The following is an 18,848-nucleotide window of genomic DNA, read 5'->3' as shown; positions in this document are numbered from 1 at the left end:
CTTGTAGTATTGTCTAGAAGTTTGCCGAGTTAAGTAGGGGTCGCATACGCATACCGAAGTCATGCGAAGGCTAGTGTTCAAATTTCACATCTCTACGACTTAGGTATGCGTATGCGACCTGTACTCTATTCGGCAAACTTTTAGACAAAACCACAAGGCAAATGTCATACATACATCGTCTCTTTTTTTTTTCTTTTTTAATTAGCTTTATTAGGGTACATCGTTTCTTGATTGCACGCTTATGAGTTGAGAAAGTAGCAAGTGAGTGTAACTCTTTGCAAGTGAGTGTTCCAATCGTTGCTCAGGAGGAATTCATGCAGGAATCCCTGGAGGAATTCTTGAATAAACTCTGGGAGGCATTCCAGGGTAAATTTCTGAAGAAAGGCCTGGAGGATTTCCTGGAGAAATTGCCGTAGTAATTTCTGAAGGAATTCCTAGGGTAATTCCTGGTGGAATTCTCGAAGGTATTCTTGGAGAAGCCTCTGAATGATATCCAGGAGAAATGCCTGAAAAAATGCCTGGTGAAATCGCTACACAAATTTCCTTCAGGGATCCTGAAGAAATTCCCAAATAAATATCTAGAGGATTTCCTAGAGGAATATTTGAAGAAATGCCTAGAGGAACCCCTGGAGGAATTCCTGAAGACATGCCTATAGCAACTCCTAGAATCTCTTGAGCAATTCCTTGACAAATCTATAGAGGAGTTCCTGGTGGAAACCCTGCATAAGTTCCATGAGAAATCCCTGCATAAATTCCATGAGGATTCCCTGGAGGAACCGTTGGAGAAATCCCTGGAGGATCCCTGGAAGAATTTCTGAAGAAATCCAAGGAGCAATTCCTGAGGAAATTCCAGCAGAAGTTTCTGAAAATATCCGAAGAGAAAGTACTGAAGAAAGCGCTGAAATTCCTGAAGAAAAGTCTAAAGGAATCCTTCAGAGAGTACGTAGAGGAACTCTTGGAGGAATCCCTCTAGTAGTTCCTGAAGGAATCCCTGGAGGAGTTCGTGAAGATATCCCAGGAGGAATCTCAGAAGAAAACCACAGAGGAATTCCTAGAGTAATCTATGAGCAGTTCCTGGAGAAAGTCTTAAATCAATTGCTGGAGGAGTTTCTAAAATAATTCCAAGAGTTCTTGGAGGAGTTTTTAAAGTAATCCCTGAAGTTGTTTCTGTAAGAATCATAGAAGGAATTTCCGAGTGAATCCATGGAGGAATTTCTGAAGAAACCCTATCAGGAATCCCGGAAGCAATCCCATGAGGAATTTCTTGAAGAATCTCAGAAGAGCTTTGTTATAGAATTCCTGAAAGAATTTGTGTATGGATAAAAAAATCTGAAGATATCCATGTCTGCAGTAATTTCTGAACGAATTATTGAAGGAATACAATGCCTTGGTTTCAAAAGAGGAAAATAGATGAAATTCATATTGAAAACTCAATTAAATCGGAATTTTAACATCCATCATTTTACATTTCAAAACGTTTTCAGTCAACATCAAACCAATTAACATCAACACGGCAGGATACTGTGCGTATCTCACCTTATCTCAAAAATCAAGTCAATTGATTCCAAATTGATTGAATTGCAGCCAGTGCTGAAAAATGTCATTTCGAATATCTGGATTCAGTCACCTACAGCTCATTTTAGAAGCTGAACCTGAAAATATGGTATATGATAAACCAGTGCGGCTAGGTGTAGGTAATTGAATCTAGATAGGGTCTGGGACCATTTGGGCAGGGGCACCTATTTTGGGCACTTGCTGCTATAACTCAGTCAATTTCGAACCGATTGGCTTGGCTTGAATTTTTAAACATGGCTACATACTGTATCTGATCGTTTCACAAAATTCAAGTCAATCGGTTCAAAATTGACTGAGTTATAGCAGTAAGTGCCCAAAACAGCACCACCTCAACCCCCCCCCCCCCCCCCCCCCCCGCGCCGAATGGTCTTAGACCCTACTAATCAACTTCGAAGAAAAATCCAAGGTACATTACATGCCGATAAAAATCGAGATTTTGACAGTGTGCAGGGATACACTGAAGCGGGTCGTTTTTCTCAAACGATGCATATTATACCAATTTTCCATATACTTAATAAGAACTTACCTATCTCTATAAGCTGATTTTGAACGTGGCTATATCCGTGGAATGGTAGAATCAGAGCGAATGAAGATATACGAGCTATGATGTTTTACGTATTCTTCCGATAATTTTGCATGCTAACTTGCTGTATACACGAAGGTTCCGCTCAAATCTGAAAGTAAAAGATAAAGAAGGAATATGTTTAAATTACATTGTACTTGGGTAGATATTTTAGACGAACACGGTTGCTACTGGTTCGATAACAGTACATCTTGGATGCAATGCTTGGCCCGAAATCCTTCCTCCATTACTTTGTGTACAGCAATCTTCTTTCTCTATAAGTAAGAATGTGTACGCACTGCAAGTTTTAAAAGTTGATTTGTCTTTATTATAGAGACTTTCAGCCTTTGGCTGGTTCGTCTCTCGTCTTGAAAGTGTTTGTACATCAAAGAATATTTTCAAGATTCAGAATGCTGATTGAAAGAGTTTTGGTGGAATTCTTGACATGTTTATGGAGAAGCTTTTAGAGAATGAGATCATACTCAACGACACTTAAATAAAAGAATCTAGAAGCACTCATATTGATAGAAGTGATAGTCAGCAGAAAAATATCCTCTTAAAGCTCTAAAAATATCGCATAAACGGATGCACCATTCTGCAGAAAGAGAACACTGCACCTCCGTCTAACAGCAAGTTCAGTGGCTTCTTATGTCCACCTATGAGCACCCGTTCGTTTTATTCCGCAATCTTGTCTGCAATCGAAAGATTAGAAATGGAATCAATTTGACAAAGAAACCCCGAAGCAACCCTGGCTGGTGGCAATGCAGGCAGACGACAGACAACAATAGCATTGTGGTTTTCTGGTCAATTCCAGTCCATATTGTGTAGAACGGAGACGGAATAATGGATGCTTTGTATGCACATTTGTGCACATCATGACATATATGGTGACACCCTTTGGGAATACGATGCTGTCCAGTCGGAAGAGAATCACCTCAACAATCACAAATCCAATTACACTCTATCAAAATGTTGTAGGAAAAGTTGACTCATATCGCTTTGAACCTTCTGCCTCGATTCGCAACATTTCAACTGGTCTTTGAACTAGTTTCCCAAGCAAGACTAATTCGAAATTGGTCATCTGCTCCCGTGAAGCTTTCGACGGGTTTGTTTGGAAGGCTTGCTGCTTACTAAGCAGCACAGATAAGCCCAGAAAACCTTCAAAAAAAAACTAAAGCCATTACTTCACGCCTTTCCAGTCATCACCTTGCTTGGACTGGTAACCGACTGACTGCAAGCGGTCTTAACGGTATATCTACCGCCTGGCGCAGCCCCCAGCAAAAACAACACCAGCCAAAACGAAAACAGAATGCTCTCGCTGACGAGAGGCATTTTGACGAACAAAAAATATCCGATAACCAAACAATTAAAATTTTCCCGCATTAGTCCAGCCGAAGACGAACGCTGGGCAGTAATACTTGAACGGCGAGTGGCGAGCAGCCCGCCCGAACGAACTACAGATCAACCAACTCGCCGTTCAAGTGGAAGACATTCGTGAGAATATTGCGCTGCATCGCCAACAAGGTTTCGGATCGAGCTCCACACTAACCCGAGAGGTCTCCTCTGTTTTCTGGTTAGGTTGAGTTTTCACTCGGACGTTACAAAGCTGATGATGGATGATCTTCGCCGGAGCTACGATAACGCCGACGAAAGCACAGCTACCTTATTCATGGCAAGTGGGGCTTGAGTATGAGACTTGATACTAGTTAAACCGCTAAAGGTAGCATTATCAGGTCTCGGTTATGGTAACGAACGGCAACGGTGGTTGGGGCCGAATGACGCACAGTTTAGTGTGACTCCAGTGTGACTACTTTAGAGTTCGTGTAAATGACATTAAAGAATTGTTGGCTAATGAATTTAATATAAGCAATTTTAACACTCTTCAAGAGGATCTAAATTCTGAAAGGTGAGCTCGTTTCATTTTTACACAGTGAAACGTTATGCATCGCTCTTCTCGATTTCTTGTTTTATACAATTGATAAGAACACCCAAGTAACATTTTGATGTCCAATTAGTCTTGTAGCGGTTTAGAAAACTGTCATAAAACATTTTATCATTTATTTTAGTTTTATGATGAAATCTATGAACCATTTCTAGTCTATTCTACAAAAAATGTTAATTGAGCAGTTCAAATCTTTTTGTTTCTAAACTGAAAACCAGTAACTGACACTGAGAATGTCAACTTTGATACTTGTAGTAGCTTTGATAACGAGGGGAAAATGTCAGAATCTAGAATGTACAATAACTATTATTTCACTGATCAGATATTTAAAATTCAGGAAGCGGACCTGGTGTGATGGTTAAAGCACGTGACTATTACGCCGAGGACCTGGGATCGAATCCCACTCCCGACAAACTCACAAAATGTGAGTTCTTCCTTCGGAAGGGAAGTAAAGCGTGGGTCCCGAGATGAGAACTAGACAAGGGCTAAAAATCTCGAAAATACAGAGAAAAAAATAAAATTCAAACGTGGATGAACCTTATTAGTATAAACTCTATCTTAGAAACATTTCATCAAATATATGTTTTTATAAGGTACTAGCTGTCCCGGCAAACGTTGTCTTGCCAAGCTGTGGTGGGTTGACAACTGTTGAGCTCATAACGTCACCGCACTCTAGATTGGTCTTATTTCGATCGTGTTGATTTCCTTCCCAGCTCACGAAAATCAGTATTTTAGCAATTTTCTTACTTTTCTAGTTAACTTTCATAACTTTTTCTACATATAAACACAGCCACCATCAATACGAATTGACCCGAGCAAGAGTCATGCTGATCGGTTCACCCGTTCGTTACTTTTGTTGCCTCAAAGGTACATCAAACTCATTTTTATATATATAAGGTATTGCTTATTACTGTGTTCTTGTTTAAAGAATTTAAAACGTTCGATAATTTTGCAATACAGGTCGGACTCGATTATCCGGAGTATCGATTTTTATTTCACTCCGGATCAGGCTTTCCAAATGTACAGCCTTCTCGCAACAGCCCGCGCAAGGCTGAATCGACACTCTCTTATGTGTGCAGACCATCTCTCGTTACCGTGTGCAACACCATCAGTGAGAAATGTATCGCCAACAGCACGCACACGCATGAGCGAAAGATGTATTGAAACAGCCGCTGCTTCGGCTGCTTGCCTGACAGTTGCATACTCGAGTCGTATCGAGCCGAGTGGAAACCGTCGTGAATACTGTTGGCCGCATGGCGATGACAATCTTCGACTAATCAAGCCGGCTGTCGCATAAAGGGTGTCATAGGCTGTCACGGGAGCACATGGCTTAACGCTAAAAGTTATTCACAAAATATGTGCTCAATAAATATTTTTTACAAACATGATGTGCCTTTCACAAGATGCCCCAGGGGCGGAAAGGAGTTTGTGCAAGCGTTTTTCAAAATTGTAATCTGTCTTAAATAAACCACTGATGTGAAATTAAACTCTCTTTTATATTGAAAACATGGCAGTGCCTTTCACATGCCAATAAAAAATAATGCTATGCAAAATACTCTACTAGAACAAGACTTACAAGTACATATTCTCTATTTGAAAAAATACATAATACATTAAATGCGTCGAAAATGTTAAGCGTGGGATATACCACGATACTCGACACGTTCAACAGAAGTAAAATGCTCGGGCGGAGCGCAGCGATTTTCGTCACTTCGTGTACAGCTAACGAGAGACGGTTTGGGTGAGAGCCGAGGTTGTCATCGGCGAACGAAAGCACAGCGAAAGCAGACGATGTGAGCAGTTACCGACAGTGATGTTGTACGTCGCATGAGTTTTATTCTGTGGGCTGTCATGAACCATGCATTCACAAGGCTGTCATGGGAATAAGAGTGTGACAGCCATCAAAATGCTATCATGATGCGGTACTTTTGGGAAGCCTGCTCCGGATAATCGAATTTTCCGGATAATCGAATCGCATATAAAAATAAAATCAAAATTCAAAAACGTATGAAAATAAATGTTATTATTCTTTTATTATCATGAAACAGTGGCGTAGCCAGAAATTCGAATAAGGGATCGTCCATAAATTACGTAAAAAAACTTTTTTTGCTGCTTCCCCTAGTCACACTTTTAATATAAGTTTTCTGAAGTTTTAACGGGTCATCATAATTTGCTGCATCTCCCCGCCCCTCTCAAAATATCACGTAATATATGGACATTCCTTTTGTATGCTGTATTCAGTAAGATCCTGATAGTGTTTTGGGTTGATAAGATCGGGGCACTTTTCTGTCAATTTTTAACTAAATCAAAAGGTTCTGGGTTCGTGAAACAAAACATAAACAGTAAGGAACCATCCATTGAGTACGTCACGGAAAAATCCGTATAAAAATTTCCAATTTTAGAGTAACGTTCTTAATGGATGTTCCTCAAAGATGGCATAGTTGTGATTTGCGTAAATTAGAGAAAATGTTGAGGGACGAGAAAAAAAACTTGTGAAGTGAATGGGGCTGTTGTATGATGAATTAAGCGTTAATTTTCAGAGTGTTCTAATCTAGAAACAGCCTCTTCTGTGTGTCCAGAATACACACTATACTGGGAGCAGTGATGCCAACCCAACAATCATTTTGGTCAAACCTTTGAAGGAATATAGGTAGAATAGGCCTGTCTAATTTGAAAAATGTTCTCTGATTCTCAAGTCCACCCCCATATTTTGATTGGCATCCAAAAAGAAGTAACTGCTTTTGCTGGTTATTTGCTTCTTTGGCATCAATGATGTAGGAGTTGAGCGAAAATTATTAAAATTCGTGAAAGCCTAATGTGTCCTAAAAACTTGCTTCACGGGGGCAATCATGTTTTGGACCTCTTAATTTCAACAACTGGACTTGAGAATCAGAGAATGTTTTTGAAAAAAGTGGACAGGCCTAATTTAAAACTTCTCTAAAAAAATTCTGAGGAATATCCGGAGGAATTTCTGTAGAAATCAATGCAAGAAATCCTATAGAAACAAACGAAGATAAATATCTGGAGGAATTCCTGAAAGAATCGTAGGAGAAATTTCTGCATGAATATCCAAAGGAATCCTCAAGGACTTCTGGTGGAATATCAACAGAAAATTCCGGAGGAAACTTTGAGAAATACCTGGAGAAAGCCTCATATGAATCCCATAAATAATTCCTAGAAAAAAAAACGGGGATTATTCAAACTGCAAACTGCAAAAATCCGTGGCAGAATTCTAGTATAAAATCCTGATGGAATCCCAACAAGTAAAATCTCTTTGGAGAATATCTGGCAGAATTTCAGCACGGATTGCTTGAGGACACAATGACGCATATTGCCCATTTTACTGGCATTTTACCAGATTTGCTGGTATGTCTGAAACATACTGGAAAAACTTGTAATTAGAAGGCACTAAATGTTGCTGGTTGACAAATTGAGAGATGAAATTTGTGAAAAAAATCGCGTTCTGGTGGGATTCAAACCCACGACTCCGTATTCGCTAGACCGGCGTTTTAACCAACTAAGTCACAGAACAAGTAATGATTCTGCGGAATAGAAAGTCAAACTGACTCCAAAGCCGCGCCGTGAACACTCCTATTTCACAAACTCATCTCTCTTTCGGCTTAGATCTAATTTGGCCATTGTTTGACCAATTTCAAATATAACGTTTGGCCATTTTCAAATATAACGCGAGATTCTTTTGTTACGTAATTTGTATATGACGCCAAAAATTATCAACTGAATTTGAAATATACTGTAAAATACTGGAAATGTAAAATGTTAATGCTGAGTGTAAAACATTTTAATTTTCTCGTTAAAAGAGGCTAACATAATCGGGTCAAAAAGCCGACAAAATCGGAGGAAAACGGAATCGGGGGCCTTCAAAATCGTATCAGCACAATGTTATAATACTTAATTATGTAAAATTTTATCATTGAAATAAAAAAAAAAATATCGCAATAAAAATACTACGGATAATCGAGTCTAAAATTCCGGATAATCGAATTCCGGATAATCGAGTCTCCGGATAATCGAGTCTCCGGATAATCGAGTCCGACCTGTATTTCTTTAACGATTCACTGATCAAACCTAATAGGTTTACGAAAATGAAGTTTAAATTTGGCTTGCAACTTTTAAGCGATACGAATTACGAACAGTTTGGTAATTTGAGACAATTATGTATCCAAACACTGCAAAGCGCCTAAAAATATACAACTAACCTTTCATATCCCATATAGTTTCTATTGATTTTGTGCTTGTTATTCCCCATTTTAGATAGCAATTACTCCAGCTCAATGCGAGCGATACTGCAGGTCGCACACGGAAAAAATCTGCCGGATTAAAAAATGAAGTCATAAAATCATGATAGTTTTAGCAATTCATGATACCATGACACGAATGATGGTATTTATGGTAAATAATATATGATTCTATAAAAAGTTATAATTGCCAACATCATGACGCAAAGCAATGAAACCACAACACTGAGTCATGAAAAATGACATTGTGTCTTGCAATCATGACTGAAATATTAAAAATTGAAATAATTCATAAACGAATTAGATTGGAGCAGGAGCACACTACTCGTTACCCAAAACTGTTTTTCAGTAATACTCATCATGTAATCGGCGTTAATTTAAAGACGAGCTTGGTGGTCTAATGGCTACCGCTTCTGATTCATATGCAGAAGGTCGTGGGTTCAAACTTTAGCTCATCCCTTCACACTTAATTTTGAATACCGTGTTCGGTAAATTTTTGGCGAAATCAGAGCAGCTGAATACATCTATAATAGACACATTCTACAGTGACGTTACAACGTTTTGACGCATTCATAGTCAGATTTTCCACTATAACTTATGAAAACGGGCGTAAACCTTAAAATATTATTTCATATTCGGATTGCTTGTAAAATTTCTGATATATTTGACCTATTGAACATTTAGTTTTCATTAGAAAAACGTGTTCAAAATGCGTATTTGTAGCGTGACGTTACAACGCGCTAGAATCCGACCCTCTCTAACGCGCTACCAACATCTTCAAAAATCTGCTCGGATTTTTATGATATTCTGATTTTTTTTTCCACCATTGAAATTTATTGGTTTGTTCTTCAATTCAATGGAATAAAACATTTAAATTTCGGATTTGTTTTTGGATAATCGACTTTTACATTTCGTGACGTTACAACGCCCGTTCAGTTTCAAACAGAGTTCTGCTCGCGTTGTAACGTCACGAAAATGCACATCATGTTAGAATCAGAATAATCAGCCAAATTTACCCGAGTTTGTGAATATTTCATTGCAGTATCTGCACTGCTTCAAGGGGGACTTTATTCTAATGAAAATCCGTTTTGTGATAAATGGCTCGGAGGGCCAAATTATTGCTATCAGTAGTATGAATACTCCTTCATGAAGGTTAATGACACCTTCTCCATATATTTCAAAATCCTAACTATTTAGACAGTTGGTGTCTTCGACAAAATTGTTTGGCTGGTCAAAAACTTTCAATTGATGGGCCGTATGATTTCAAATCCTTCCACTAGGTGGCGCTAGAGGGCATACACATGTTTGGTTTTACTTATCTCAGGATCGTGATTAATTGGAAAGATGGTTGCTTCATTAAAGTTGTTTGGTAGATCGAGGACTTGCACTTTAATAGCCGTATGGTATTAATTTCTGCCACACAGTGGTGGTAGTTGCAAATTTTCAAAAGCATGCCAATTTTATTAACTACCCAAAACACATTCAACAAGCCGTAACTTTTTATAAAATGTATCAAAAATTCCCAAATTTTGACTGATAGTTCCTCATCTTCTTATCTGTAATTTCTACAAATTTCGACTTGATTGGTTAGCTCTACACAAATATGAAGCGCTTTAAGCAGAATCATATTTTTGATTGTTGTTCTATTAACTCTTATATCTTAGGAATACACTCCCGTGCAAAAGTTTGGGGTCACGCCCTCAAAAACATGGAAATGTTTTTTGGTCATATCTCTGTCATCTTTCATTTAATCCAGTCGTTCTCAGACTCTATCGAAAGATAAAGAGTTAGATTTGATTTGTAGGTACTTTTCACAAATTTTATATGATTTTTTAGTATAAAAAGTTTACCTAAACTTACATGTTTTTCCTAAATCTTTACGAAAAATTGTTTTCCGTTTAATTCATCAATCATTTAATCAACTGCAAGTCCTTTACTTACCAAACAACTTTGCCGAAAAAATCGTATTTCTATGTAATAGGGATCCTGAGATGTATGAAATTTAAAATTTGTAAGTTCTCTAGCGCCGCCTGTTGGTGGAACTTTAAATCCAACTATCCATCAACTGTAAGTCTTTGACCAACTTAATAACTTTGTAATTTCGTCAGTGTTTCGTCTGTTGGCTACTGATATCACAAAAATTTTCGGTTTGAGTGGTATTTGATTACGATTAAAAAAATTATAATATCACAGTACAATTACATCGTAGATTTTGGCCAAACACCATCTCCCCCGTCCTTCAAAAGTCTACATAGTTTATGGACGGGCAATGGTACGCAATTTATAAACGATATCTTGAAAAACAGCTCATACACAACGAGCACGAAACTGTTTTGAATATAGAACTACGTTTGTCCAATTCAGAAGCCGTGCAAGCCAGAAAGATTTGGTCTTTTCCACAGAACTTTTTTTCGTGACGTTACAACGCAAACTTCAACCAGGTGAAACTCAGGCTTCCGTGAACCGACTTTCTTTCTTTAAGTCTCATTTGAAAGATCTTTTCGAGTACAAAAAGCATACAAAATTTCATATTTGTAACGTTTTCCGTATTTGAATAAAATTTAAAAATGTTGATTTTTCGTGACGTTACAACGCCACAAAAACCCATACTATGATCAGCCATATTTTAAAGTTGTAAAGTCTTCCGATTAAAAATCTTTTTATGCTAAGAAATCTACATACATTTATCTACAAATGATGGAAGACTTTTGAAAAATCAGTGTGTTGGTGTTTAAAATACGACAGTTTAGATGAAAAGTGTGCCTAAACGACTTAAAATCACGATTTTATTGTTAATCTTAATCGTCGTTCAATTTATATTTATTGTCATACTAATATCATGTCGAATACATTTCTGGATGGCAAAAGTAATGAAGAATGTGATAAAAATGTCAAATATGCCATAACTCAACTTTGAAAAATTGGTATTGATGATACGGGGCCCGTAGAATGTATCAATAGATTGTTTACCTTTTACACCTGTTTTTGGCAGTTGGTGTAAAATCGATTACTTCAACTACCGAAAACGTACTGCTGTTCTAATTTCGTCAAAAATCGAACAGGCAATTCAGGATTGAGTGTGTGCACCTATTTTATGTATCTTTCAATCTACTCTCCTCTCTACACATACAGCTCATGTATACACGTATTTTCATCGCCATCGCTAGAACCAGAACCAGATTGAAGAAGCCGTTTCTCTTCCTTTCATTTTCCTGATTGTTTCACAATCCAAATTTCCTTTGGATGGAATTAGATGAACTATCTATCTATCCGATGACTTATCGGTATGCTCACTACAATTCAAAAATAATTCCTCTCTCGCTCTGACATTCATGCACATTGCACACGACAGAGACGCGTAGACGTTCATGTTATTCCATCCAAAGGAGATTAGGATTGAGAAAGAGAATAAACCATTTGAGTTAGTGGAATGTATAGATCTGTTCAAGTTCTTTGCCTTCAGGGAACGGAGATGGTCAAGTGGCTTCGTAGCTTGGAGGAATAATTCGCCCGTCTAGCGAATCGGGAGGCATGAGTTCGATTCCCACTAGAGCACGTGGATTTCTTTTCGCAACTCAAATCTCGATTTTATTGATCAAATAAGTGTTTCTGTTCTGTGCATAAATGTCAAAACAATAAAACGTTGCATTCCTCTTATTCAAAAATTGAGTTCAAGATATTAGTTTACATGTATCATACCACGACCTCAATTCGCACTCTTCTCCATTTGACACTTTGTAATACTTTGTTCTAAAAACTTTTTATACTTTTAATATCAGTTTTTACGTATTTTCTTCCATAAGTAGACCCTTCGAGATTACTGATAGTTGTTCTTGTTCTTGTACGGACCATAGACGGACAACAGGTCTAATTGTAGTCGATCTACGGTTCTCTGTAATCAAGGCATTACTTCAATCAGATCGTCCAAAATTTCTACTGTTCGTTGATATAACAAATATTATACAGATGTTCAAATATTGGTGCAAATAAAAGCGATAAAAATAATTGAAAGTAATCCTTAGTGATTATTTCGAGTGTTCATGTTTTGTAAGGACGGATTCGGACAATCCATCGAGATATTCAGGAAATATGAATAATACTACAAGGGCAACACATGTTCTAAAGATGTCTCCGATGACCTATGGGGTCAATAAGGGAATAATATCTCGTGTTTAATTTCATTTGAAAACAACAAACGCAAATGAAGACCTGGATGGTTCAGAAATGTTGAATATCTCAAGAATTCAAAAGAAACCTATAGGAAAATCTCAAATTCGAACCTGTAGCAACATCAACTATCGTTAGGCAACGGAATGTGCAAATTCCCATTGAAAAACTTCATTAGGAAGAATAAGTTATGAGGGTGCAAATCGTACTTGGCCTTAGTTTTTCCCGACTTGACCCAGTGACCCACCGGCCTTACTCCGTCCAGAAGTCCAAGTAAATGTTGATACCGTATATTTCCAAAACTATAGTGTTGTGCGAGTTTGTGTGCAAAATTTGGTTGAATTCTGTTGAGAAATGTGCTGTTGGCGATTTTTTAAACTTTTATATTTTACCTGGGGTTCAACGGGTTTACAGAAAACTCCCAGGCGATGCTTGGTTTTTCCGGTTTTTTCAGGTATATAATATTTTTGGCTGTGGTTACTACATGTTCAATCCTGAGCAGTATTCCAGGAGAATCGTTCATGGTTATGTAGCAAGATTTTTGCTTAAATTATTGATCATTGGATTCTTCATCATTCCATTATAAATTTCAGTTAGAGTGAACATAAAAACAATTATAAAAAAGCAGCCCTATCTATACAATTCAAAAGTTTGAGCTACTTCCAAAATAGATAAACATCTCAATTTGCACCTGGATGAGGAGCTCAAGGTTCCCTCGCCGCAATTTATTACCGATGTTTGGCCGACAAATTTGAACACCATCGGAAATTTTCATTGCCGTCTGCTAATCAAAAAAATATGCAAAACATACTTGACCAAGTGGTGATGATTAGGGCTGCTCTGGTTTGTGGTCCCATCATAGAAAATATGATGGCACTCCACGCACAGGGACCCAAGTGTTAACGACCGTTATGGCCACATTGCCGCAATCGAGCAAAATTATCTCATCGATATTTAATCAAATTGGAAAGCTGCGCTCAGTGTGCGGCAGTGTTTCGATGACCCCCGGGCGGAAATCACAAACATCTCAAACCGCTCTCGATCACGTGCGCTGTGCGGCAGACGTCTGGACTGGACTGCGATCTTCCATACATCCGCGCGCTGCTCAGTGCTCATATCATAAGCAAATATCAGCATTATCATCGTCGAAACAGCGGACAAAAACAGAAACCGACCAAAAGCGCCAAGTGGTGGCAGCGACCAGATGATACTCAGCCTTAGCAAGCCAGCCAGTCAGCCAGAGCACGAGGAGAAGAGTGTAATGACGAACCAACAGCAGCGCAACAGGCAGGCAGGGGGACGAAGAGTTCACTTTCATGTAATAATCTTTATAATAAGACCTTTCTCCTCCAGAGCGTGGCCGCGGCTGGTTGGCGTTGCTGTTGGGCGGCTCCGTGGCGCGCGTTGCTGGCAAACTGATAATTATCGCCAGCGAGCAGCAGTCTGCTCTCTGTTGCAGGCTACGTATTTACAATAGCAAAGCAGCACAACAGCGTGGTAGTGCGAAATTATGAATATGGAATCGGGCATTTTTGGTTTCACTCTCGGTGGATGCCGCCAGCAGCAGATTTATGAGTTGACTGGGATCGTGAGTTGATTGTTAGGGGAGAAGGTGGTAGAAGAATATTGTTCACATTAACTTCCATTGGGAAAAAAAACGAAGTAAACGATATTCATCAAAATAGGGTACCGAGCCACGTGTGCGGTGCTTCTATTTTGCACACTTTTACGCTATAACTCAGTCAGTTTTGAACTACAATTCAAGACCAACAGTTGAAAAGGCCACAACAACATTTTGTAAACAAACATGTTTCTATCGACTTGAGGCCTTTTGAACTCCACCCACACACCCCACCACCACTAACAGAAAGCGCAAACATCAAGTTTTATGTTAATGGTGGTGAAATGCGTGGGCGGATCCCAGAAGGCCCTAAGTCGACAGAAACGTTTTTGTTTACGCAATGTTGATGTGGCCTTTTCAATTGTTGGTCTTGAATTGTACAATTTTGAAATTTTGTACACGGCTAGATACCAAACCTATCTCACCGCGTTCCAAAAATTGTGTCAATTGGTTCAAAATGGACCGAGTTATAATGGAAAGTGCCCAAAATAGAAGCCACTGCCAAGTGGCTCGGTTTCCTACCTAATGAATTTTAGCCACAACTAAGAAATATGAATGACATAACAAAACTTGTTGAAAATTGAATGTGTTTGTTGTGATTGAAGAATTAAAAAATTTTTTTTTTTTTTTTTAGCATTTATGATCCTCTATCTTCCTTCAAAAAGTTTGCACTCAGGAATCTAACACCCTGTATATAAAAACCAACCTTATAGGGTCTACAGTTTTAGCCTAGTGTTTAAGGCTTTGGATCGCCAATCCGGAGACGGCGGGTTCGATTCGCGTTCCGGTCGTGAAAATTTTCTCGACTCCCTTGGCATTGATTATCATTGTGCTTGCCTCACAATATACAAATTCATGCAATGGCAGCAAAGAAAACGACTTGCACTTCGACTACAATATGCACATTAAAATCGTTGAAATATTAATTGTAAGAAATTTGGAAGCCTTATTGCAGAAAGAAATGATCAATAAATCATTAGGCAGCCAATCTCTTAATCTGGAACGCTCAAAATAGGTGGTGTCCGAAATATATTACAAGTTTTCTGCTGGTAATATATTTTGATTATTTGGTAAACTATACATAGGAATACTGTGCAATTGTATACTTGGAGGCGTATTCTGTAGGTCTGGCGATATTATCTCGAATTTAACAAAAACTGTATTAGTTACCAAAATAGATGTATGTTAAACGAAGAAACTTGATTATTTGAGTGGTAGTCGAAATACGCGTTTCTGTCAAAAGATAAACAAAAAAGGGCGAAATTAAAAGGTACAAAACTGATTACATTCCTTCGAAGATTAGTTATTGTGTTTCTGTAAACATATTTGTGAATTATAAATATTGTGAATTATCCCACTAATACCCTACCTCGCCTTAGACAGTTTGAGCTTAATCGGTCAATCATGCTCATGCTAATGCTCAAAATGCGTTTCATATCGAAAGTGGTTCATATCAACTAATAAGGGTGGCAAAATTGGTGTGTGCGTGGCTCAGCTGGGTTGGTAGCAAGAAATGATGGTCGAAATAGTTATTTTAGTGACCAAACTCTCAAAAATAGTAACCAAATAGTGACTTACAGATATCTAAAAAAGTGGCTTAATAGTGACTTGTAAACATTGTAGAACGAATTTAATTCAGAAAACCCTGGGGTACCGCATAGTTTAAATTTTCAAGAAAAACTATCATGTTTCATACCTAAAGTTGTACAATGCTGCATGTAACTACAATTTCTAGCATATATTGTGCAGAACCAGATGGGCATGGCATAAATGTAAATGAATGTGCCAACAATAATTCTTTAGTCGGTTCCGATAGAAACCCTTTAGGAAACATTGATGGAATTTTTGGGAAAATTCTTGATGAAGTTTCTAAAAAAAGTGTTGACGGATGTCCAGGTTGAAAATAATGCGATTTTATCTGAATTAAGAAAAACACACAGGAGTTTATTGTACAAGATTCTAGATAGTTTCAAAAAGACACGGACTACAACTGTCCAGACTGAACGAATCTTAACACTAGATAACGGACACACGGATCATGCACCAGTGAATACGGAGAAGAACTATTCTCGAAAGAAACTTCATCGCCTGGAGTGGGAAGCGAACCCTCACCTCATAGCATATAGCAATTGGGTTTTTAAATTAAGAAAAATGTATCGATTTTTTGATTTTATACGAAAGAGCACCTTTTTCTGAGCCACTAGGATTTTTTTCAGATTTTTAGAGCTTTATTTTGGTACCTAAAATCAATTTCAAAGAGATTTTTCGAAATCACCTTTTGACAGCTGGGTAACTGTTTGACAGCTCCACCCAGTACTAAATGCGACGAGGGGTGATTCGACAAATCGCTCCCATACAAACTTCAAATTGATTTTTAAATAGGTTCCCGGGCACCAAAATTCATGAAAATTTGGATTTCGGCTCAGTTTCGCATGCAGATTCAGAATATGGAATTATCTCAACACCGCTAAAGAAGCCAATTAGAAGCATGGTGACCCTAACCACACGGCTACGAGGCTCCACAATTTCTGAATAGGTTTCTATGAACATAATTGCGAGTATTTCCTTCGTACTTGTAGTCCGACCTAAGGAGAACATTTTTGAGTGATATTTGCTAAAATTTCTACAGAAAATTCGGCCAAGAAAAAAAATTATCTTCATACTTTGTGACAGTGCATCGAATGCGGAATTTCTTATGGAACTTTTGGAAAACTTGTTGGAAAACATGGATAGACAAATGCTTAAAAATGTGTGAATAAATTTGAGTGAGAATTTCTCAAATATGATTTCTTGAATATTTTTGCAAGAATCCTCTCAAAATTAAAAAAATATATACATAGAAACAAATAACGAAAGTAATTCAGGAATTTTGATGAAATTCCTGAAATATTTCTCCACATACCTCTTGGAAAATTTCTTAAGGATTACAAGGATAAAACAATGAATATTTTGAGAACCCAATAAAATTGTAATAGAATTCCTATTTTTGGAGAGTTTTTGGTGAAATTTTCATAACAGTTACGGACATTCTGGGATAAGTTGTAATTTTATTTAGGGACATAAAATAGCAACCAAGTCACTAAATAGCGACTCGCTATTGGGCCTGTACTCTCACCGACGCGTAGAAAAAATTTCACACTTTGTTCAAGCTCGAGGGCAGAGATGCGATTGAAGAACACTAGTCAACCTTTTTTTTTGCTTGCGTGCTCATGAGCTAATGAAAGAAACGACTGGTTTCCAAACCAAATTTTTACAATTTCCCAAAAAAAATAAAAATGGTCTTTTTAGATGAAAATAGTGACTTTAGTGACCAACCACAAAAAAAGTGACTACATCACTAAAAAGTGACTTGCTACCAGCCCCCAGTTCAGGAAATGCGATGGCCCAAATCTGGTGAACGTGAGTTCAGGACGGCGGACCCCGTCGCTAACACATCATCCAAATATAACATCATAACCACAGCGGTTGAGATAAGGCAGAACATGGGGTCAGATTCATAGTGATCGGGAAACAGATGAAGCGAGATATGAGGTGGAAGCCGATCAAGAAGCGGATCGATCTGCGTATTAAGGATTCGAGGCGAATTCGGTGACGCCAACGCGCAGATCGGAAGAGATCGACTTTTTCCGTCCAATCATCATCGATACGGAGAGCCTTCACTCCGTCACTAACGACAACGGCCTGAGATTAGTTAACTCTGCTGCTGCTAGGGGGATGGCCATTAGTAACACCTACTTTGCACGCAAGGTTATCCGCAAGCACACCTAGAGACACCTTAACGGCGAGGTTTGCAACGAAATCGACCACGTGCTGCTAGATAGTCAACAGTTCTCGGACGCCAATGATGTTAGAACTTTTAGGGGTCCCAACATCGACTCAGATCACTATCTCGTAGTTAGTAGGATTCGAGCTCGATTATCAACCGTGTCGAGGTCAAGGAACCAGCGAACGATGAGTTTCAACATCCAGCGATTTCAGCAGATGGCGCAGTAGCTGACTATCACCGGAAGCTGGACGAGCGGTTAAGTGAAATCAACGAGAGCGATAATCTCAACACTCTGTGGGAGTATATCCACGGAGCGATGAGTACGGCAGTACGGGAGGTGTTAGGCACTGCTCAGTGCTCAAAGACGACATAGGAAGGGGTAGTTCGAGGAGAAGTGCCCCGCAAAATACCTACAAAAAGAAAAAAGAGCATGTGTAAAATGTGATAACTGAGGCGCAAAAAAGTATACAACATATTAATATGCGGGAATTTCTCGAAACTGACAATGATGTGCGGAGAATAACAGTGCCTTCTCCCGTCATGTGCAACGACTGTGATGGAAACTTGCTGACAGACAAACAATGGTGGCTGCCAGGTGGAGAGAGCACTTTGAGGTATTGTTGAACGGTTGAAGAGCAACAGACAAAATTCGAATCGACGACGGCGGACAAGCTGTGGAGCCTCCAACGCTAGACGAGATCAAGACAGCCATTGAAGGACTGAAAAACAACAAGGATGCTGGGAAGGACGAACTCCCGGTCGAGCTTCTCAAGCACGGTAGTGAGCAGCTGTATCAACTCTTACACTGTATTATATTGATGATTTGGGAAGAGGAAGAACTGTCTGCTAGTTGGTTTGATGGTCTCGTTTGACAAGAGAGGGCATCGACTGGAGTGTGCGGATTACTGAGGAATAACACCGCTCAATTCAGCGTTCAACATTTTTGCCGAAATCATGTC

At 38.7% G+C, this 18,848-nt stretch overlaps 1 protein-coding gene and 1 long non-coding RNA gene across 3 annotated transcripts in view; one reads left to right on the top strand and one right to left on the bottom strand.

The window, feature by feature from the left end:
* The window catches only part of LOC109397339 (ADP-ribosylation factor 6), a 96,693-nt gene that overhangs the window by 54,521 nt on the left and 23,324 nt on the right, over positions 1-18,848 (bottom strand). For both annotated transcript variants that reach the window (XM_029869906.2, XM_029869907.2), the window contains exon 2: positions 2,102-2,249. The gene's annotated coding sequence lies outside the window, so the exon portion shown is untranslated. The remainder of the gene's footprint in view (positions 1-2,101; positions 2,250-18,848) is intronic.
* The window catches only part of LOC134288561 (uncharacterized), a 74,177-nt gene continuing 57,589 nt past the window's right edge, over positions 2,261-18,848 (top strand). Inside the window, exon 1 of the long non-coding RNA XR_009998020.1 lies at positions 2,261-5,437. This is a non-coding gene — a long non-coding RNA (uncharacterized LOC134288561). The remainder of the gene's footprint in view (positions 5,438-18,848) is intronic.

This window comes from Aedes albopictus, chromosome 2 (assembly GCF_035046485.1).
Source record: "Aedes albopictus strain Foshan chromosome 2, AalbF5, whole genome shotgun sequence".
NCBI lineage: Eukaryota > Metazoa > Arthropoda > Insecta > Diptera > Culicidae > Aedes > Aedes albopictus.
Note: the sequence above shows the minus strand (reverse complement) of the source record. Positions and strands in the feature narration are given on the sequence as shown.